This window comes from Macrotis lagotis, chromosome 5, assembly GCF_037893015.1.
Source record: "Macrotis lagotis isolate mMagLag1 chromosome 5, bilby.v1.9.chrom.fasta, whole genome shotgun sequence".
Taxonomy (NCBI): Eukaryota; Metazoa; Chordata; class Mammalia; order Peramelemorphia; family Peramelidae; genus Macrotis; species Macrotis lagotis.
This window is the reverse complement of record NC_133662.1, coordinates 92,434,657-92,458,162: the sequence shown is the minus strand read 5'-3', so window position 1 is coordinate 92,458,162 and position 23,506 is coordinate 92,434,657. Positions and strand designations below refer to the sequence as shown.

Sequence of the window (23,506 nt, the reverse complement as noted above, 5' to 3'; positions counted from 1 at the left end):
CTTATTCTCCTTTTTAAGAAGCTTATCTCTTATCATACTTCAACAAACCACCTAATTATTTCATGCCTTCCTATTTCTTTCATGTTCCCCAAGGTTACCACTGCATTGTCTCACGCAAAGTTGTACTCTCTAGTACAGCAAACCATTTTTTATTCTCAAAAGACTCCCAAAATTTACCTGTCTTATTTCCAATTCCTCTGTGACTATTGTTTACAAAGTAAAAGATGCTAATCTGATAAACCAAAGGATGCTAATATAGCAAAAACAATTGATATAAGTGCTGTGAGGTTTACAAAGCACTTTAAGTTAGGTTACCTCAAGCACTATTATTATCACCATTTCACAAAGAGCAAACTTAAGTTGAGAGATGTGAGGTGACTTGCCACAGATTAATTACACAACTAGTGAAGTTTTTGAAACAGGATTTGAATCCTGATCCAAGTTCAACATGATTTCCCCCGATACCACTTAATTAAAACCTATATTCAGGTGTTACCTGTTGGCCACATGAAATGAAAGTAGCAACAGTGATCAGTTGGCAATGTCAAGGCAAGTTGGCAATCATTTATAAAGTGCCTGCTATGCATCAGGAACTCTGCTAAGCACCAGGGTTACAAATAAGCAAAAACCATGTTCTCAATAAGCTTTCAATCAAATGAGGGAGACAACATGAAAATAAACTGCGCAAACAAGCATACAGGATAAATTGAGTTAAACAGTGGAAAACACTAGCATTAAAGGGGCTAGGAAAGTCCTCTTGTAAATATGGGAATTTAACTGAAACATGAAGAAAGTCAAGTAAGCAATGAGATAGAAAAGAAAGAGTAATTCTCCTTTCATGGGGGGGGGGGGAGTGGGCAGAAGAGGGGAAGAGAAATTTGGAGTATATGGACCAAGCATGGGGGGAACAGTCAATTAAAATACACAAAGTCAGAAAATAGGGCAACATGTGGAAAGAACAGCAAGGGGACCAGTGTCACTATACCATCAAATATGTGGAAAGAAATAAAATATAAAAAGATTGGAACAGTAGAAAGGGGGCAGGTTACAATGGTTTTAAAACTCAGAGTTTTATATTTGATATTTTATATTTGATAGTGGAAATAATACAGAGCCACTTAATTTTAATAAATGTGTATGTGTATGTGGGATACAGTAATGACATTTTCAGACCTGTATTAAGAAGATCATATTGGTTGAATTGATAGCTGAGTAGATGATGAATAGACATTAGTAGAGCCTTTCAATGGGGAGACAAACCAGAAGGCTATTGCATTGGTCCAGTAGTAAGGTGATGACAGTTTTGGAAGAGAGAAAAGAGTATATACATGAGATATTATAAAGGTAGAAATGATGAGACTTGGCAAACTGACTGGATATGGGGAAGTGGGTTAGAAAGAGTGAGGATTCAAGAATGACCCCTTAGCTTGCCAGTCCAGGTGACTAAGAGGATGGTAGTATCTTTAACAGCAAGGAGAAAGGAAAATTGAGAGTACAGAGTTCAGTTTTTTACATGATATCTTTGGGATATGTGTTTAAAGATGGCCAAAAACCAGGTCAGAAGGTCAGAATGGAGGTCAGAAAAAAGACTAGGGCAAGTTAAATAGAAATGGGAATCATCTTCATAGAGATGATAGAATTCATGGGAACCATTGAGATTAATAAATATAGTAGAAAGGGAGAAGACCAAGACAGAGACTTGAAGGACATCCATGATGAGCAGGTTCGAATTGAATGAAAACCAAGCAAAAAAAATTGAAAAGTCAGACAGGAAGGAAGAGAATTAATACCATGAAATTTAGAGAGAAGAGAGTACCATTTGGAAAGGAAGAAAATCAACAGTGTCAGAGCCTGCAGAGAGGTCAAGAAAGATGAGAATTGAGAAAACACTACCAGTTTTGGTAATTACAAGATAATGGTAACTTTGGAGAGAACAACTTTAGTTGAATGAGGAGACTGGGAGCCAGACTGCAGATGCTATTGAAAGTCATTTGTTTGTTTTCTGAGAAAGCTAATGTGTGGAAAAATGAAAGGAGACAAGGAAGAAATAAGAGGAAAGTGAGGCTTGAGAATGTAAAGTCACAATAGTAGTATTAGGGTGGTGGTGATTAGAAAAGGGACAATAGGATCAGGGAAGAAACAATACTGTGACAACAGAGAAGAAAAGATATTTCATGGAGGCAGAAGATAGCTAAATATTCACTAGTCTGAGGGAGGTCAATGATCATTTGTGCTATATACCTCAATGCATAAGATATTGTTACTGCATATGTGGTCAGAGGTTGAGACAGAAAAATAGTTACTCAGCTATTGCATGCCTGTATTTCATTCCACCTTTATGAGACAGAAGTAGACAGAAAGTGCATTGCAAAACTTAACTTGCTTACATACATGTTATTATCGTTATTCTTATTTTTCTTGCCATTATCATGACTCAAAAATAAGCAGATAGTAATTTTTTAAATTTACTTTTAAATTCTTCCCCCTGCTATATGCAAAAAGAAGTTTCAACATTTACTTCCAAAACCATGAGTTCCAAATTCTCTCTTCTTCCTCCCACCCCACTCCCACTCATTGAGAAAGCAAGTTACTTGGTCTAAGTTAAAAATGTATAGCCTTGAAAAACATTACTACAAAATAATCATGTTGTAAATGTAAATATAATCTCCTCTCCCACAAAAAAGAAACCTCAAGAAAAATAAAGTGAAAAAAAAAGTATGCTTCAGTCTGTATTCAAACACTATCAGCTGTCTTTGGGACAGATAACATTTTTTTTTATCATAAGTCCTTCAGAGTTCCCTTGGTCACAACATTGCTGAGAAAAGGTGGATCATTCACAGCTGATCATCCTACAATATTGCTGCACTTTGTATAAAGTACATTTCCCATTGCTTCTGCTTGTGTAAGTTTTTTACTGAGAGTATCCTGTTCATTATTTCTCATAACAGAACAGCATTTATTCCCAATCACATACCACCACTTATTTAGCCATTCCCCAACCTTTGAGCATCCCCTCAATCAGCTGCCTAGCACTAGAGAAAAGCTGCTATAACTATCCCTATACATATAGATTCTTTTCTTCCCTTATTTCATCTCTTCTAGAATATAGACCTAAGAGTAGCCCTGCTGGGCCAAAGGGTTTTAGAGTCCTTTGGGCATAGTTCCAAATTGCTCTACAGAACTGTTGAATCATTTCACAACTCCTCCAACAGTACATCAATGTCTCAATTTCCCTACATCCCTTCCAACATTTATCATTTTCTCCTTGTGCCCCATTAATCAATCCAATAGGTATAAGGTAGTACCTCAGAACTTTTCCAACCTTCATTTCTTCTATCAATAATAGTAAGATAGGCCATTTAAAAATATTTAAATAGATTACATTGATAACCTCATCTGAAAACTGTTCTTATCTCTTGATCATCCATGGGGAATGATACTTATTTTTTATACACTTAGCTCAGTTGTCTATGTTTGAGAAATGAAATCTTTATCAGAGAAATTTATTTCAATATTTCTTCCCACAGCTGTCATTGCTAGCTATATTTCCCTCCAAGGCCAGTGCTCTATCCACTGCACCACCTAGCTACCCACCATCATCATTCCCTCCATCTTATTTCCTTCCACTCCATTTATTCTTTTCTCTAGCTCCTTTCACCCTGTACTTCCTCAAATGTATATCGCCTCTGACCCCTCCTACAAACTTCCCTCCTTTCTCAGGCAGTAAATTTTTTTTAAGAAAACAGGTACCAGGAATACTGATGGGATCAATATGAATTCACCTTATGAATCAAACAATTTGTAATAACATCACTGTCAGTTTTATATTCCTATTTAAGGGAAGATGTTTCATGTCTACCCAAATCAACTTAAGTTACAGAAAGCTTGGATTTCTATTGAATCAATAAATCAAGAGTATAAATTAGGGACAAGAAAATCCTTAATCAATTTCAGAGGAGTGACATTTTTTTTAGCAACTGATTGAAATCAAGAAGTTCGATTTACTGAAAGAATCAAATACATCTCTGTGTCTTTACATGTCAAAACAGAGGTTCTGGCTGGAAAATGGTCAAATTTTGGAAGAGAAAGACCCTTGTGTTTATACAGTTGGGAGGTAGGACTGGGAGAATTGAAAAACAAGTGACTCCAAAGGGAGTCATATGCTCCACAATGGCGATATAACTGGTGGTCAGGACTATCTTTTACCTTTTTTGGTATTCCCAGGATGGTGTCCAGAATAACAGATGCTTAAAAATGTTTATAGACTGACTGACTAACAGAATAACAATAGGAAACAATGTATCCAACTTGGAGCTTAAAAATGATGAAAGAGGCATAGAGGGAAAAGACAGATTCATGACTTTTTCACAGATGGGAGAAGTGTAGCAATAAAGACATTAACCCTTCAAACACAACAGAGTTACAGTTTAGGGGAACTTCATTAGGACTATACAAAGGGAGAAAAGATTTTCAATATTCAAGAACTGTGAGCTACCCTTTGACTACATGTGATTAAGTTTGCCCCCTCCCCCACTCTGCTCATGGACCTTGTGTGTGGAAGAGAAGTCCCCAGGATTTTTTGGGGGGGGAATATTTTATTCTTACTATACTATTTCAGTATATATTCATTTATGATTAATTAAACTATTTTATTAATTAAGCTAATTAACTCCAGCTGGCAAATTGATAATCAAAAGGAAATATACTAGATGATAGCTCATGAGCAGCCAGGCTAGAAAACCATTTCCAATTCCTGAGGGTTATCCTAGAAACTTGAGGGAAAAGGTAATCACCTGCTCTCTGCAAAACCATTCTGTCAGGGTCAGAGGAGTTGTAGTTTGTAGAATGAGCCTCAAACAACTGTTATACATATTATTATTCGGACCATCCAAAATAAGTTAAAATCACTTGCAGTATATTATTTGAAGGAAGATAAGGAAGAGAAGAAAAGAACATCAATGAATCGTTAAAGACATAAATAAGTGAAAAAGAAAATTCAAAAAGGGTCAGATATAAGCAGCGTTGTTGTAGTTAAGTTAAAGTTTATCATTTTATATAACATTTCCCTTTATGTTAAAAATTTTTTTGCTTGATGACTTAAAATTTTAAAAATATAGGAAATGCATAATATCCTTTACAAAAATGACTAAAATGTATAAAAACTTTCTGAAAAAAAGGTTTAACCATCATGTCTCCAAATTCTGTTAGAACAAAGTTGCAGTTTTTATTCTATCAAAGTTGAAGGTCCAGAAGTTCAAATCACGAGTTAGTTACACACACACACACACACACACACACATACACACACACACACACACACACACACACACACACACACACACACACACACAAGAACACAGACATATTCATCTAACAATAGTCAATACCAACTTTTCTTATAAATCTGTCATGAGTAATAATTTATGGTATAAAAATAAAATTGCACAATAGGGCACAATTTGAAGAGTCAATAATAACAAATCACTGATCTGTTCTTTCTCATTTTACTGATAGAAGCATTTAGAGATAAAAATTTTCCTCTGATTACTGCTTTTGTCGCATATCTTAAGTTTTGATATGTTGTTTAATTATTGTCATTCTCTTTATCAAAATTATTAGTTGTGCCAATAATTTCTTCTTTAACTCACTCTTTAAGATTAGGTTGTTTGACCTTCAATTGTTTCAGTGTTTTCATGATCACTTATTAAATATAATTTTTATTGCATTGTGATCTGAAAAAATGCTTTTGATATTTTTCCTTTTCTGCATTTTTATGTCCTAATAGATGGTCAATTGATATAAGGGTACCATGAACCACTGAGAAATATGTATTTATTCCTTTCTATTTCCATTCAATTTTCCTCAAATATCTATGTTATCTGACTTATCTAAGATTTTATTCCTTCCTTAACTTCTTCTTATTAATTTTTTGGTTAGATTTATCTAATTCTGCAAGGGGAAAGGTAAATTTTAGCACTATCATTGTATTACTACTTCCACTTTCAATTCCTTTACATTTTTCCTTTAAAAATTTAGATTTTAAGCTTTTAATAATCTTTTTGATATAATTCTTTTAACAACATTTGGCACATATAGATTAAGTATCTATAGTGTTATTTTTACTATAGTAACTTTATCATAATGTAGTTTCCTTGTTTGTATTTTTAAAATTACAGTCATTTTAGCTTTAACTTTACCTGAGATCATGATTGATATCTCTTTTTTTTTCATCAAAGGAAACATAATAATTCATTTATGTGTTTTTTATTTTAGGTTTTTGCAAGGCAATAGGGTTAAGTGGCTTGTCCAAGGCCACACAGCTAGGTAATTAGAAAGTATCTGAGGCAGGATTTGAACTCAGGTACTCCTGACTCCAGGGTTGGTGCTCTATTCACTGTGCCACCACGTCACCCCAATAATTCATTTATGATTAATTAAGCTAATTAAATATCTACTTTTGGGGGCAGCTAGGTGGCAGAGTGGATAAAGCACTGGCCCTGGAGTCAGGAGTACCTGGGTTCAAATCCAGTCTCAGACACTTAATAATTACCTAGCTGTGTGGCCTTGGGCAAGCCACTCAACCCCATTTGCCTTGCAAAAAAAAAAAAGAAAAAATATCTACTTTTGATTTTTAACTGTATATATCTCTTATTTTTTTAAATGTTTCTTGTATATAACATACTATTGGATTCTGATTTTTAATCCATTCTGCTATCTTTTCACTTTATGGGCAAGTTCATCCCTTTCACATTCAAAATTATACTTACTAGTTGGGTATTTTCCTCCATCCTATTTTTCCTCTTCTCCTCAGCCTCTCTTTTTTCATCATAGCACTCCTTACACATCTAATTTACTTCTAACTACTACCTAACTACTACTGACTTCTAACTACACGTCTAATTTACTTCTAACTACTACCTCCTTAAAATTGTACCCTTAAAAAAAAACCTCTCCTTATCCTCTCCTTTTACCTCTCTACTTCTAAATGCCTCTCGCTGATTCTGTTCTCTTATCTTTATATTTCTTTATAAATTTAGATTTCCATGCCCTTATAGATGTATATGTTATTCCCTCTTTAACCGAACACTAGAGATCAGAAAACAACAGAACCAAAAAACCTGAGGCATCATCCACCACATTTTGGAACTAGAACCCCACTATAATATTAGACCATAAAAAAATTAGCAAACAAAGGAAAAAGAACCCAATTATAGATATGGGGATAGAGAAGATCTGGATTGATACTTAGAAGAAGAAAGTAAATTTTAAAAAGCCACTCCTGCTCAAGTTTTACACTTGAAGTGTAAGCATCCATTAAAGTACTATTCAAAGGGCTCATGATGGCAGGAAGATGACCTTGGCATCTGCTTATTTATATATTTCAAATGTCAATATAGAAATGATTATGGATAAAAAAAATTAGCCAAGTTTAGGAGACAGTGACTGGGGCTATAAATGTGTGGGGAGATTACGATCTGCTTTTGTGGATAGATTATTACACTTAGAACAATTCAATTCCACTAACCTTTACTAACTTCCTCCTAAATAATGAAGGTATGCTGAAGAAGCATTTCAAATGAAAATGCCAATTTACAGGTTTTCATTTTAATGAGATGCTCACCGAATTCAGGTATGATGCATTAAAACAATGAATCAAGTTGAAGTACAAATAATAAATGCCCATCATGATTATGGGGGCTAACCATATAAGATATTTCTCTTTTGTTTATCAATATTCATTGTCATTATAGGTTAGTTTACTTGTAATATTTCTTGTTTAAAAAAAGATATTCATTATCTTGAAAAACCTACAGGATTCTCCATTTTTTCATAAAACAAAATAAAGTTATATTATTGAACTTAGTTTTTCTCATGCTTTCTGAATGAAAATCTACAATGGAAAAATAAAATGATAAAGGAATACTCATGCAACAAAGTCAGTTTCTTGGAAGTTAAAATTTTCTTAAATGTATAGTTTTATTTATATATATATATTTATATATATTCTTGAGTATATCTATAAAAACTTGTATCATATATACATATATGTATAGAATTTTTGTTAATAATACTAATGAAAATATTAATGAAAACTAATGAGCTAAAACTATTCCTAGAATACCTCAAAAATATTACCTAACAGGAGACTATCTACTAAATTCATAAATATGTTAAATTGATAAATATGACCTAGAGATAATATTTTATTCATATCCATTTACTATCTAGATATTTGAGGAGTATTTTGCAACTTTGCTTTAGTAATGTAAATACGACTTTGTAATAATCCCTGTGTTGTTGCTGTTGTATGAATTTCTTTTCCAAACTATGTCTCTAACTCCTTGAGGGGAGAGATACCAACTTCTATTGCTTTTTAATAACAGTGCCTAACAAAATGTCTCATGTACAGTTGAAATTCAATAAGAATTCATCAATTTACTTGCAAGAGTCTGTTATTACATATTTTCATCTAATTCTTAAAAAAAGATTGTTTTAAATATTTTGCTTAATTTTGAATTATTTTTTAAAAAAATCTCTTCAGAGTTCAAGTGGTTTCAAATTTTGCATCCATATCATATCATTACATCATTGGACAATACTGATGTTAAGAAAAGTGAATTTGGTGTTGTTGGCAGAGATTGCTTACGACTGCACATTTTCTTAAATTCAAAGGAATTCAGTGACAGATTATTAATTAATTCAAGGTCTATCTCATTGTCTATCTTCTATGCATGCCCAAGATGCATGCTGATGATCTAACTCAATGGTTGCCCATTTAGTTGCATGGCATAATCCTTTCCCTATCTATCTAATTTTTCACCTAACTTGGTATTCCAGTCTCTGCTGAGTAACCAGGTATCTCATTACAAAATCCTTATAGAGTCTTAGCATTTGATGCAATCAGCACAATGTTTTCCACAAACAAGAACATCTGGGAGGACCTTAGGAATCTTGTATACTCCTGGACTTTGCATAGTATATTCCCTCTGACAGAGAGATTACTATTCCTAGAGGGATCTGTTTTCATCTGTGACAGAATCAACATCAATGAGATAGATGCAGTGTGGGATTATGAAGAGTGAGCCTTTGAAATTGGAGTCCTAGAAACTGGGTTTATATTCCAGCTCTACTTTTTACTATTTGTTTGATCTTGGGCAAAGATTATTTAAAATTTTTCAGTTTTGGTTTGTTCATCTGTAAAATGAGAGTGTTGGAATAGGTAACATCTAAAGACCCTTTCAGTTTTAAATCTGTGAATCTATGAGATCACAAAACATTAAACTATAAAGACATTAACTACATACTATTTAACACTTTACCTCCAAAATGTGTTTTGGTGATCTGAGATTGGTGAAATTTAAGATATCAGAATGAGATCAATACTTATTATGAGAAGCATTAGTAAAACCATGCTGTAACCCATGAAGGATATATCCATGGAGGAATACAACAATAGCTCTATTGTGACAAATAGCCCAGTTGTGACATGCTCTGCTTCTCCCTTCAGTTTTTAATATAACTAGTACTTCATAACCATAAACCTTGGCCATGAATGTGCTTATAGGAACCTTACCCCACTTCTCATCTCCCAGTGATTACATCAGTTTCGGGACCTGCCTCTGCATTCTCCTCATCACACAGAGCAATAAAACTTATGGAACCTGTCCTTCCAACAAAAGCATATACCAATGCATTTTCTTATCCAAAGTCCATGACCATAGTGAGGTGGTGAACTTATGCTATGCATGGAGACAGTTAAATGACACAAGGGATAAAGAACAGACTTGGAGTTAGAAAGACTTGAGTTCAAATTCAAACTCAGACTCTTATTAGCAATTTAATCTTTAGTAAATCACTTAATCTCTGCCTGCCACAGTTTCCTTAATTGTAAAATTGGAATAATAATGAAAATGCCTACCTCCCAGGTTTGTTGTGAGAATTAAATGAGGTAAAGTTACAATACTTGGTATATTTTTATTGTTCGGTTGTTTTTCTGTTATATCTAACTTTGTGAACCCATTTGGGGATTTCTAGGCATGGTTTGCCATTTTCTTCTCCAGTTCAACTGAATTTGCATTTGAACTCATGAAGATGAAACTTCCTGACTCCAGGCCTGGCACTCTATCCACTTTGCCACCTAGATGCCCCAGGTTCAGTGAGCTTAGTATATAGTAGGTACTATATAAAGGCTAACTATTATCATTATTATTGCTATTATTATCATGCATATAAGCACAGAGGAAACTAGAAAGGAAAGGGTTACCCATCAGAAAGAACAAGGGAAAAATTTTCAGGAAGGTGGTTTTGACAAGGTTTTGTCATGCTCAGATGACCAAGTTCAATATTCTGAAGGAAACATCCAAGGTTCAGTGAGGAATTGTCTGGCCACAATATAAAGATCTAAGCTTCCTAACTGGAGTTTTATAAACACGACTGTATTTAGAAACTTATGGAAGAATAGGATATTTGTGATAGTTGAATTGGCTTTAATAGTTAATGAATATAAATATTTCTAAATATCTCACAGGTTTGTTATGGGGATCAAATGATTGAAAAAATGTAAAAGACTTTGTGGTCCTGTAAGCCCCACATAAATATGATTTATTATTATTACTATGATTACTACTGTTATTCTAGATATGTGGAAATAAATTATAAGAGAAATTTACTTGAGTTTTCTCTTCTAAGGAAAAAAAAATCTTTGAAATAGAAAGACCAGAAGAAACATGGTCAAGTTAAAAAGTCAAGTCAACAAGGTATTTATAATTATCTACAAAGAATAAGACATCATTCTAAGCAATGGAGAAATACAAAAAAAAAAAAGAAGGAAAAGCAATCCTTGCTCTCAAGAAACACAGTCTATTAGTAAAAACAGCATGCAAAACATTATGTAAAAAGAAGACATTTAGAGGATAAATCTGAGATGAGTAAACTACTTAAAAAAAAAAGGAGGGCTGGGAAGACAATGTCCAAGGAAAGGCAGAAGATGGTGAGAGAGAGAGAGAGCAAGATTAGGTTCTCAGGTACTGAAAGAACCAATAAATTGGATAAATGTGAATACTGATCAGTGATTACAGAGGAGAGTTGAATTTTAGGATTAAGGCGGGGTAAATGTCATCCTGATTCTTTAAAAAAGGAGAAAATAGAAATTTCAAACTATAGACAAGTGAGCTTGACTTTAATTGCCAGCAAAATTCTTGGACATATAAAGAAGATGATTAGGAACATTTATAAAAGGAAGGAATGATCAGGGAAAAAAGCAACAGGTCTTCAACAAGAAATGATTAAGTCAGGGGGCAGCTAGGTTGGTACAGTGGATAGAGCACCAGCCCTGGAGTCAGGAGTACCTGAGTTCTGACCTCAGACACTTAATAATTACCCAGCTGTGTGGCTTTGGGCAAGCCACTTAACCCCATTTACCTAACAACAACAACAACAACAAAAAAGAAAGAAATGATTAAGTCAAAACTAATATAATTCCCTTTCATGACAGGGTTACTAGACAGATAGATAAAAGGAATGCTATCAGCATAGTTTCCTTAGACTTCAACAAACCATTTGACAAAATCCCTTATGAAATTCTTTTGAAAAAGATAGAAGGTTGTGGCATAGAATATAGTAAATTTTGTAAAATTTTTTTGTATAGTAAATATCATTTTATCTAAATCTGGAAGTTTTAGTATATTGAAAACTCAGTGTAAATCAATATGATGTAGTAGTCAAATATTTGAGGGTTTTGGTTTTTTGTTGTTTTTAAGTAAAATCTTGGATAGCATTAGGAGAGGCATAACTCAAAGAACTGTGGAGGGGGTGAGGTGACAGAACTGCTGTGCCCCTCTATTCTGCCCACATATGGTCATATCAGACTATATCTGGAATGTAAATTTTTTACCTGAATATCACTATTTATGGACGTTGATTAACTGGGAACCACTCAGAAGAAGCCAATCAGAATAGAAAAGTTTCCAAATAATACTCTATAAAAATCAGTTGAAGAAACTGAGTATATTTAATTTGAAAAAAAGAGAAACTTTAGTAGGGAAATGATAGTTGTCTGCATGAAGAATTGTCATGTGGAAGAGAAATTAGATGTATTTTTTTGGGCAGAAAACAGCACAAGAAGAAATGAGTACAAGTTGGAAGACAGCAAATTGAAGTTTAATATAAATAAGTATACTACTAAAAATTAGAACTAATAATAGTGGAATGGATCTTTCAGGAGGTAATTAACTCTCTCTATCTCTCTGATAGTCTTTGAGCAAAGGCTGGATGAGTTGGTGTGTTGTCCAAGAGATTATTGTTTAGGTAAGAGATAAGACTGGAGAGCTTCTATTTCCCCTTCTAAGAGTCTGTGATATGCTGTTTCTGTAGGTTGAGGAATCAGTTCTTTATTATATCAAGTTTATATCTATAAATAATTCCTGAGTTCTTTGTCTATTAAAAAACAAGATTCACTAAATGCATATCTTTCCTGGTAACTTTGTCAGAGATAGATCATGGAGGCATTGTAATACATTTAAAAAAATAAATTCATGATGATTTATAATCATTTAGGACTCTCCCATCCCCACCTTTAGAGCCTGGAACTCTTCATTGATCATTGACAATGAGAAAATTCTCCTACCTCTTTTCTCCATTTTTGTGTCATGATTCTTTTTTTTTTTTTTTTAGGTTTTTGCTAGGCAATGGGGTTAAGTGACTTGCCCAAGGCCACACAGCTAGGTAATTATTAAATGTCTGAGACGGATTTGAACCCAGGTACTCCTGACTCCAGGGCCGGTGCTTTATCCACTGCGCCACCTAACCGCTTCCCATGATTCTTTTACTAGCTAAGGAATAAGACTATATTTGTGGAAATTTAGAAATTCCATTTTCTTGATTTTTTGTTTGTTTCACCAGTGCTTTTATCATTCTGATAGTCTGGGGATTCTTCTTAGAATAATGTCTTAAAATGTATAAAATACATAGCATTACCAAATAAACCAATTATCCTGAAATAAAGTTATAAAAACATTTCTTTTAAAACCAATTTCACAGACCATAGGTTAAGAAACTTTGCTCTAGATATGGACTAAATAGTATCTCTCCTCCTAAAAATCTAAGCCAAGGGTTCTTAACCTGGGATCCAGAGGACCGACCCTTCATAGTTCTATGGATAGATTTGGAGGGAGGGGATACTTGAATGAGGAAAAAACAAAACTATATCAGCATTTCAATGTAATTGGTTTTCTTTGTGATCCTCTCTATTCTATTATATACATTTAAAAATTTTATTCTCAGAAGGGAGTCCATGGGCTTCATTAGATTGCCAAATGTGTCCATAAAACAAACAAAAAGTCTAAGCTCCTCTGGATTAGACTGTATGAACAACTGTCAAGGATATGATCTGTCCCTCAGATGGTTCCATTTCCAGATCCATTAACAATGGATTGGCACATCTGGGTTGCTCAGCTGCCGTGACACTTGAAACTGTTCCAGTTCTGAAGAAACTGGAATGTCCTTCAACTCTCAACTCTTTATAGAGGCAATTTCTGATTTGAGTATAAAATATAATAGTGTTTTCTATATACAAAGTTAATAAGCAAACTGATTCCACTATTAATTAGGCATACAATTTGAGCATTGGAATACAGTTAATAACAATGGAAATGTGTAATCAATTCATTCAACAAACATTTACTATAAATCAGGCACTTTTTAGGCACTGAAGATACAAACACAAAAACAGAAAGGAAAAACCCTAACAGTTCTTCATTTTTAAGATGAACAAAATGAGGTTGATTGAAGCTAGTGTAATATACAAATGGTTACACTTTGTAAAATTTATATCCAGATCTTTCAGTCTTTCCCCTTCACCTCATGATATAAAGATAAAAAAGAACCTTAATGATAATGTAATCCAAGACACAAACATGGACTTTTTGACAATTTTGTGAACACTTTGGACCTCTTCTCAGTATAATTTCAAATGTATAAAATATATAGGATTACAAAAAAATAAAGATGTAATTATTTTCTCACTCAAATTTAGATACTTTCTGAAATTTATCCAGTCATACTTTGGGAGTCCATGAATGCCATTAAGAAACCCTGATCCTAGGGGCAGCTAGGTGGCGCAGTGGATAAAGCACCGGCCCTGGAGTCAGGAGTACCTGGGTTCAAATCCGATCTCAGACACTTAATTACCTAGCTGTGTGGCCTTGGGCAAGCCACTTAACCCCACTTACCTTGCAAAAAAAAAGAGGAAAAAAAAGAAACCCTGATCATCCCCCCTCCTCTTCCCCCACTTCCCCATTCTACAAAGTAAAAAAACAGATTCAGAAAGACTTCCCTGTTATATCTTGTCTCGTCTTTCTATCACCATTATTATCACGCGTTTCCTTCATGTAACATAATGTCTCCTTACTGGAGATATATCAGATGTTGAAGAATATAAAGCTTTACTTTTACAACAGAGAAGTGTAGATATATTCTTTTTCAAGCGTGATGTTCCTCGAAGGAAGGACAGAAAAACTAACTTACTTTTTTTTTTCTAAAAGTATACAGTATTGCTTATTTCACAGAGTATTGGGCAAGAAGAGAACATCTGGGTCTTCTTATCCTAGTCCATTACTGATTAGTATTCCCCCTGGAAAATAATTTAAATTATTTGGACCTTGGTTTTTTCCTCTATAAAATAGTGGGATTTGATCAAACAATTTCTAGAGTCTTTTCCTGCTCCAAGAGACATGTACAAGTCTATTTTATTACCAAAAAATTCAAATATTATGCTTTATAGCAAAATAAATGTGAATTCCAAAATCCAAGGCTAATTTCAAAACTTGTGCATGTTCATACTGAAATTTTCCTCTGTGGGAATTTTGAGTTGATAGTAGGAGTTTGTCATTTAAACAACATTATTCTGACTCTTCAGTTGTACAGAACAATGTTATTTTTGAATGTTCATTTGTTTATATGCTCTTAATAAAGAGTCTGGGTGGGGTGGATTTTTTTTTGAGATAGCTCTAACTTATCAACTACCTGGAAAGTGATACTTGAATAATTTTTTAATAAATTTACATTTCTGAGTTCAATTGGGAATAGTTTTTTTAAAAAAAACTATTAAACAAGTCTTAGAAATTTTAGGCTGTAAAATATCTTTTATGAACTTGAAAATAATAGCCAAATATCAAATTAAAATATCTTTGCTGCAAATAAAAAATGAGAAATAACCAACTATGAAAACTAATTCTTAAAAGGTTATCAGAGGACTGAATCTGAAGATAGAATATCTTCATGAAAAACTAAATTGTTTAAGTTATATGACACACTCTTTGATCACTCTGGAGAACTTTAATTTTAGGTATTTTCTTCCTTTCAAAATTATTTTTACATGGTTATTTTAATTTATTTGATTTAATTTGTCAATTAGTTTGAATTAAGAAATGGTTGTATTGTTGAATGCAGCTGACTAGAAATTGTCCTGGTCTGATCCCAGAGCTTCAAACTGCTGAGGGCAATCAAAACCAGTTAAAAGGAAAACTCTAGAAATCAGCAATAAAAGAAAGGAGCTCCAGTTCAGACCAGATGTTACCACTTCCCACCTCCCTTAACCTTCTCTGTGAACTTTCAACTCTTAAAAACAACTGGCATGGCAGCTATCCTGGTTGTGTTTCCCATGGGATTCCCTCCAATGGATTTATTTAACACTGACTCCCTCTATCCTTCTTGAACCACTCCAGTACTTTGGTGCTTCATGGTGACCTGGGATTGCAAACCCTAGCTTCCATTGAAGATCCTAGCCTTTGCTATTTTGGCAGTACTCTTTCAATTCAGATTGACTATATAGAAAAATCTTATATTTTATCAAATAAATTTTATTTTATCAAATAAAATAACTCTCTTGAAAAGAAAGGCCATTATGTTTCCTGTTGTAGTGGAAATAGGTTTAAAGACATTTTTTGAAACCCAAGTTTGAAAATATCTGAAATCCAATAGGCCAAATTTTGATCATTCACATAGTGATAAACTAATACTGGCTAAGGGCCAGTTCTACAATAAGGAAGTAGACATTTTAAATATCTAATTATTTAAAACAAGTCATTTCTTAGTCAAAATTTTCTAGATAAGCATCTCTGTTTTCAATTTACTATTTCTAATGTAGCCCAGTCCTCATGTGCACAAGTCCTTAAGGTGTCAGGTATCTGGTCTGCTATAAGGTTCAGTTTGATGATACTGGATATTCAGTTCTGTTGCTTGTGTTCCTCTCTTTCCCAATTTCAATATTTAACTGGTATGGAAACTGTCAATAAAAATACAACTTATAAGTGACAAAGTTCTTCCCAAGTTCCAGCTCACCTAGAATTTCAAAATAAATTTCTAACACTATGTAGGGAAATTTACCCATAGTCTGAAGTAGAATTTAATAGCACTTTAAAATTTTATTTTAATCACAACTGTCAGTTCCACTCTTCACTAAAAAGATTTAAAAATTTTCTCTCTGCATCTTCATTATTTTTCTGCTTTAATCTCATTCATTATATGATTAATTCTCACATTAAACCATGTAAACATTACAACAGGCAATAAATGAACAAAAATAATGATTATGCTTTTTTTTGCCTATACATGTTTATGGACCTTTTCTAATGCACATCATATTATTTCCTTTTGGACATGTACATATATCAATTATTTTTCTATTTCCCCCAAAAAAGTAATGAAAATGATTCAAAAACCAATCATCTGCAACAGTTTCACACAATTGCTACATATTTTTGTGTTCAATCCAGGATCACAAAGTTCACAGATTATAAATATTGTGTAAAGATAAATAAGTAAGAAGGATTGGATGTCAGTCTTCAGTGTTCTATCTATCCAAACACTAAATTTAAGCACAATTTCCTCATGTCGCTTAATAACTTCAAGCATGAAATCATTTGCCACAGTCCCTATTGACTTTGGTTGCAGGTGTCCACATTTACATTAAAAGGACCCCCTTTCTAATGACTGACTCATAGCATCTCCATAACAACCACTGGTCTTTGCCTTTATCCAAATAGGCGAAGTGAAAACACTTTGAGTTACCTGGGAAATTGAGTTAAAAAAAAATCTCCCAGATTCCACCAGGATTTGGAGGAAAAGAGTTTCGGGTTTTCTGCACTGGACAGTTCTAAGCAATAATCTCTCAGTTGTCCCCTTTACATTTCCTATACTGGTAGAGCATGGCTGATTATCTTCACCAACTGATACTTGTTCTCCCCAAACTCCATGCATATATATACATAACAATATATAGGAATGAATATATGTACATGGCCATCTATGCATCTATACATCCATCCATCCATCCATCCATCCATCCATCCATCCATCCATCCATCCATATATCTAGCTATGTGTACCTCCCCAAGTACAGATTCCTTAAGTCAAGTATTTAATGAATATTTGTTCAATTGCGTATACTTCTGTAAGTTATAATGAATACTTATTTTTAAAATAACATTTCTGCTGTTGATAGATACAAATATAGAAATTTAAGTACTCCTGTAGTCCAAAAGAAAGCACTTTACCCAAAGGATTTCTTTAGAAGAAAGCCAAGCTGAATTAATTTTCATAAATAAATCACTTGTCAGAGAAGTTAAAATAGAAATTTATAAGAAATGTTGTGATTTAAAAAAAAAATCTAAGCCCTAATGTAGGAGTATGAGATAATAAGGAATGTAAGTTTTTTCATTAAAATTTTGGTCCTTCCCCTCCACCCCCCACGTCCTGGGTCATAATCATTCAATGAGCATAACTCCCTATTTTCCCTCAAACCAGCCAGAAATAGAGAAACGTTGTACATGGTTTTAGGAATAAAGGCTGCTGCCATAACAACACTTCCACGGATAAAACTGTTGAGATGCAGAGTTACTACACAACACCCAGCCTCACAGAAAGAAGAGTACTCACTCTATTTTCCGATAGTTCCTACCTCTCTGTCATTAAGCCAAAATAAATCTGTTCAGTCTTAAGGTAGCCTTTAAAGTTGCCTTTTAGTCTAGTCTTCTGTCCCAGGAAACAGCATTTTACCTTTGGAACAGGATCAGTGAGTCTATGTAACACTCAATTGTGCTACCCAAGACGCAAGAAAGCCATAGTTTGGCCACACTGACTGTCTTAAATGTGAGTTGGGCAACTGGGACCCTCTCATTGTGAAGAAAAATGTGTTGCTAGATGAAGCTTACGCAGCCCCCAAATCATTTAGTAGTCGAAAACAAGCCACCAATTCAAATATTCTTCTAAAAATGTAAATAGACAATATTATTTTCCTTGTGTCTGATCCAAGTTTAAAATCCCAAGTACTAAGCTGCATGTAAAGTAAATAAGGAGATAGAATCATTGGCTTTGCGTCTTTATCCATTTCCTGCAGGTGAATGAATATCAGAAGAGCTGGAAAGAGACTTTGTATAAAACAGGGTGAGCTAAGTCTAAGGAGAGAGCCGGGGGACCACAATTTACAGAGGTTTTACAAAATAACTAGGCTTGCCAGAGGGCACCAATGCAAAAGCTTGGTTTTGCTTTAGGAGGGTTGACAAAGGTAGTTGAGGGGCAGGTTCTTTGGGTAAAAAAGTGGGTTGCAAGCCGAGGTGTCGGATGAGTTCAGGGGCAGCCTAACTCCGGAAGAGGGGGCTTTAAATGTGCCCTCTCTCCTGTCGTGGGGTGATGCGGGGCGGACAGTAAGACCACCAGGGCGGACCCAGCTCTTGGCGGGCGGGAGAGTCGACGTCCAAGCAGGGAAGTGAGGGGTACAGGGGCGGGAAAGGACCGCGGGCAAGGCAGCGGAAACAGCAGGCAGCCTCACGCCTATTGCCAAAACCGGGGACGTGCAAAATGCTTCTGGTCGGTGACAGGTGAAGTGCCATCAGAATTGCCTCCTCCCCCAAACGGTCAGAGAGCTGCGCGCCCCAAGAGCACCAGGACGCCCCAGCGCCCTCTCCCAGGCGCGGGGAGTGGGCCCAGCAGGTGGTTTAAGGAGCGCCCTAAAAGCCTTTCCTGGAGCCAAGGGCAAGCTCTCGTCCTCCTAGCCTCCCGCTGCTCCCGGTGCGCCTCCCGGGCTACTCACCAGTCCTGGGGGGAAGCGCCATTGGCTCGGAGAAGGAGGGCTGCGTGGCGACGGGGGGCTGGGGGAGGCACGCGGGCCAGCCGGGGAGGATGAGGAGATGAGCAGCGGCGGCCCCGGAGCTGGTGCTGCTGCTACGGGCGCTCTCGCTGCCCATCTCAGAGCGCCTGGGAAGCAGCCGCTACTGTGGGAGGAGGAAGGAGCCGAAGGGGAGGGGGGTCGGGAGGAGGGACCTGGGGAGAGGATGGAGAGGGAGGGAGGAAGGCGCAAACCCGGGGAAGGGGGGGATGTGCGCGGGAAGCGCGCGGGGAGGGGGGTGAGGAGGAGAAGGGAGAGAAGGGGAGGAGGAGGGTCGAGAAGGATGCTCGATCTCCTCCTCCTCCTCCTCCTCCTCCTCCTCCTCCTCCTTCTCCTCCTCCTCCTCCTCCTCCTCCTCCTCCTCCTCCTCCTCCTCCTCCTCCTTCTCTTCCTCCTCCACCACCACCACCACCTCCTCCTCCTCCTCTTCCGCCCCTGGGGTTCTCCCTGGATATGCACAGGCCGGGGGGGCTTCCCGGGCTCAGTTCCTGATGCTAAGGCGATGTTCTCAGCGGGAATGGAGCGGGCTGTGGTAGCCGGGCAGCCCTGGATCTATCCCCACTGCCTCCTTTGTGGGAGCGGGTTTACACACACACACACACACACACACACACACACACACACACACACACACACACACAGAACAATTGTCTCTGAGAGTCTGAGACTTCGTGTTTGTGTCATGCAAACGCCCACCCCTTCCCCCCGAAGATCACAACTACGTCTATATGTCGGTGACCTACAGCTCATCCTTCCTCCCCTGCCTGCGGGCTGGGGCTGCCCCAGTGGGGAGGCTGGATCGGGCTGCGCTGCGCACTGCACTCCTAGCACGCATCGTCCGCCCGCCGAGCCCTTGCCAAAGCCAAGGCGGCCGTGTTTGCTTAAGCACCTCGTACTAGGTAAAAAACTCGAGTGACCTGATTGTTTCGGACCACAGCTGCCGTGAACTAAGAAGGTCATGAGGAGGAAGGGCATCCTATCCTCTAGGTGTCCCCGCCACCAAAGCAACCCCCCCCCCCAGCCCCATCTCTCCCAGGCGTTGTTGTCTGCCCCAGAATGCAGGGCACCCCAACGCATTTAATGATAATCTTATTGTAGCTCTACATTGCACAAGTCTCCCCCCATCCTCACTTTATACCCCAGCTTTACAATTGTTCTAAGCTTTCTAGTCCATGTCTAGTCCATTAGATTGTAAATCTAGTCCATGTGGACTAGAACCATACACACACACACACACACACACACACACACACACACACACATTTTCCCATGCGTATTGAAGAAGGTTTGAAGTTCACATACCAGAGAATTATGAAAACACAGAAGTATGACTAATTTTTGTGAACCATAATTTCATTTCTGCACCTGTTATTTTAAAGAGATTGGAGGAATCAGAGAAAGCAAATGAACCCTGGGTGAAATATGGGGGGGGGGGGAATCCTGAAGAAAACTCATAGAAAATAAATAAAAGCACCTAAATTAACATAATTACTGCTGTGAGAACTGCCCCTGGAGAAATAAATTTTTCTTCATTTTTCTCTAATAGTCATAAAAAGGTAAAGGAATTTTTAATAATGAAAAATAAGTTTATTTATTATCTGATTATACCTGTCAGTCTCAGGTATAGTGCAAAAGATGCCTAGCCCTATAAGGAAAGAATTATTTCAACACTGAAAGAGTAAGGGGGGGAGCGTAATGTAATAAAGGACATTCAACAGTGACAAAGAACTTTGAGATCTCCACCCTAGAAACTCACCTGGAGGATAAAAATGATGGAGATGAAATATTATTGCATGATGATCTTAATATCTTCTACTTTCTTAAGGCTATGAGTTAATTACTAGAATGTCATATCTCTTGGTGCTCTGGATCACAATTCCTCATTGAGGAAGCAATTCAAGTAGGAAACTTGGAAAACCTTGTACTTTTCAATGTTATAGACTAATTCAAGATAAAGTAGAAACTACATCTACACCATCTGCTAGCTGTTATAAACCTTTCTAAAGATACTATATGATGATCAGATAGATCTATATTTGGTCTTAAGAATTTCTGATTGTAATTTTCCTTATATAGGATAACAAGCAGTTCAGATGGCTTTAATGAATTGGGGGAAGAGTTAATGTCTATCCTTTTCAGGTCATCTAAGAATGTATTTTTCAGTTCTTTTGATTTAAGGTCATAATATTTCATGAATATCTGATTCTTTTGAAATATTACTCCTGTTTAAAGCTTCTAGTTACTCATCAAGCTCTCAAGTGTCAACAGAGCACTGTGGTATAGGAAAAGAGTTCTGGATTTGGAATCTGAAGATAGGCTTATAACTTGGCTCTGCTATTTACTTCCTTATGATATGGGTCAGTAAGTTATTTAAACTGTCTGGGTCTGTTTATTTTAAAGAACTGGATTAGATGGTTTCTAAGGTCCCTTCCTGTGATTTCATAAAATCAGATTTATTGGGTTGGTCTAAAAATGGCTTAAAAATACACCCTAGTGCTATTCCTCAATATTTACTAAATTGATATTTCTCCAACTAAGCAAGATGGTAAAAAAAAAAAGAGTAAGAAAGGTCAATCTTGTGTAATGTGGGGACTTGTCAGTAAGGGGTCAGCCCTAAAAATATGCAGAGATTTGCCATTCCTACTGGGTTGGTCACACAAAGAATGTATAGATAGCCTCTTTCTAGCTTTGCCTGACTGTGCAGCTAAGTGGCATGGGGATACAATATTGGGCCTGAAATCAGGAAGACTCATCTTTCTGAGCTCAAATCTGTCTTCAGACACTTACTAGCCGTGTGACCTGGAGCACATCACTTAATGCTATTTATTTCAGTTTTTTCATCTATAAAATGAGCTGGAGAAGGAGAATAGCAGAACTCCAGTATCTTGCCAAGAAAACCCCAAATGAGGTCACAAAGAAGTGGATATAACTGAACAAAAACAAAAACTTTAGGTGACAGGAACTGGTTCAAGGTGATGATAAATTGTTCTTATTGGCTAGAGACTTGGAAAAACTAACTCAAAAGATATGAAGTAGAAAATGAATATACATATAAAAAGGATGTCTCACAAATCTCTCAATCATTTTCTTTCCAAATGAGAGGCGAGGGAAGAATTACTGCGAGCTGCAGTCAGGAGAGGTCTCAGTGTTGAGTGTATAATAGTAGCTGGAAAAAGAGTAACCTGCAACCTGTAGCGATGTGGAAAAATAACTATCCAAGGATAGTAGCAAATTCAAGGGATTGTGATTTCTCATCTTGGAAAGTAGTGTCATATAAAATTTTAGAATGTCATTTATCATTAGAGACCAATAGAGAGAGACATGCCAGAAGAACTTTATGCAAATTCCACAAAAATGAGAAAAGAATTTCTGGGCTCTTCAGTCAGAATGTACCCCTTTCACCAACATGTATTTTCTGCACATGTCACTCATTACCATTTTTACTTTGAGCCATTCTCCCTAGGAAACTTATGTGTCATGGAAGAGTACATCCCAGTAATAGATAACTGCTTTTTTTTCAGCACATCTCTTTTGTAGAAGTTAAAGAACTTTTATTAGTGGATGCATAAGAGAGTACACTCTAGTGGGTATTTCTTAGCAAGATTACTAGACTCTTTACGCCCTCAGAGTAATCCCTAGAACCTGGAGGGAGTCGTAGTCAGTCACATTTTGGTGAACCAGTCTGTAAGTTGGAGTGGTCATGTAAGGGCCTCTGTAAAGGGAAGTAGAATAAAATGGTCATTACCTTTGCATGAAGCATTAGTGGGCTTATAGGGCCCTCCCATTTCATTTCACCAAAGCCATGTTTGAGATGGAAAGAGGAGAGGAAGAATGAAACATCATTTACTCTTTTTGAAACTAGAAAAAATGTGTAACTAATAGGTAAATTAATCAGGATTAAAAGAAACCAACTATTCCAAATAAATTCAATAACATTTGTCCTGAAATATTTTTATTGAATCTTTAAAAGGGTTTGTGTTTGTGGAAGAACAACAAATGTATTTCTTATGGGCAAATGACCTAAACAGCCTTAGACAACATTGCATATAATACACTTTTTCATATTTCTTGCCTTATTTTGTTCTTGCCTTCTTCATCTTTATAAACTTGAGGAAAGCAAATTTTTATTTTGTGTCTCTAATTATTTAATCTCTGTGGAAAAGTTAAGGGTCTCTAAGAACATCCTCCAAAACCTGATCTGAGATTGTGAGGGACCTCAATAGTTAAAGCTCTGATTACAGCAATGTGATGGTCATTCTTCATAGTAACTATATGAAATTACAACAAAATAGACAAAATTTTCTTAAGTGACATTGATCAAAGGAATCCATGGTCAATTAGAAT

At 36.2% G+C, this 23,506-nt stretch overlaps 1 protein-coding gene across 1 annotated transcript in view; it reads right to left on the bottom strand.

The window, feature by feature from the left end:
* Positions 1–19,142, bottom strand: part of FUT9 (fucosyltransferase 9) — a 300,767-nt gene extending 281,625 nt beyond the window's left edge. Inside the window, exon 1 of the mRNA XM_074187190.1 lies at positions 19,088–19,142. The gene's annotated coding sequence lies outside the window, so the exon portion shown is untranslated. The remainder of the gene's footprint in view (positions 1–19,087) is intronic.
* Positions 19,143–23,506: the final 4,364 nt, after the last annotated feature.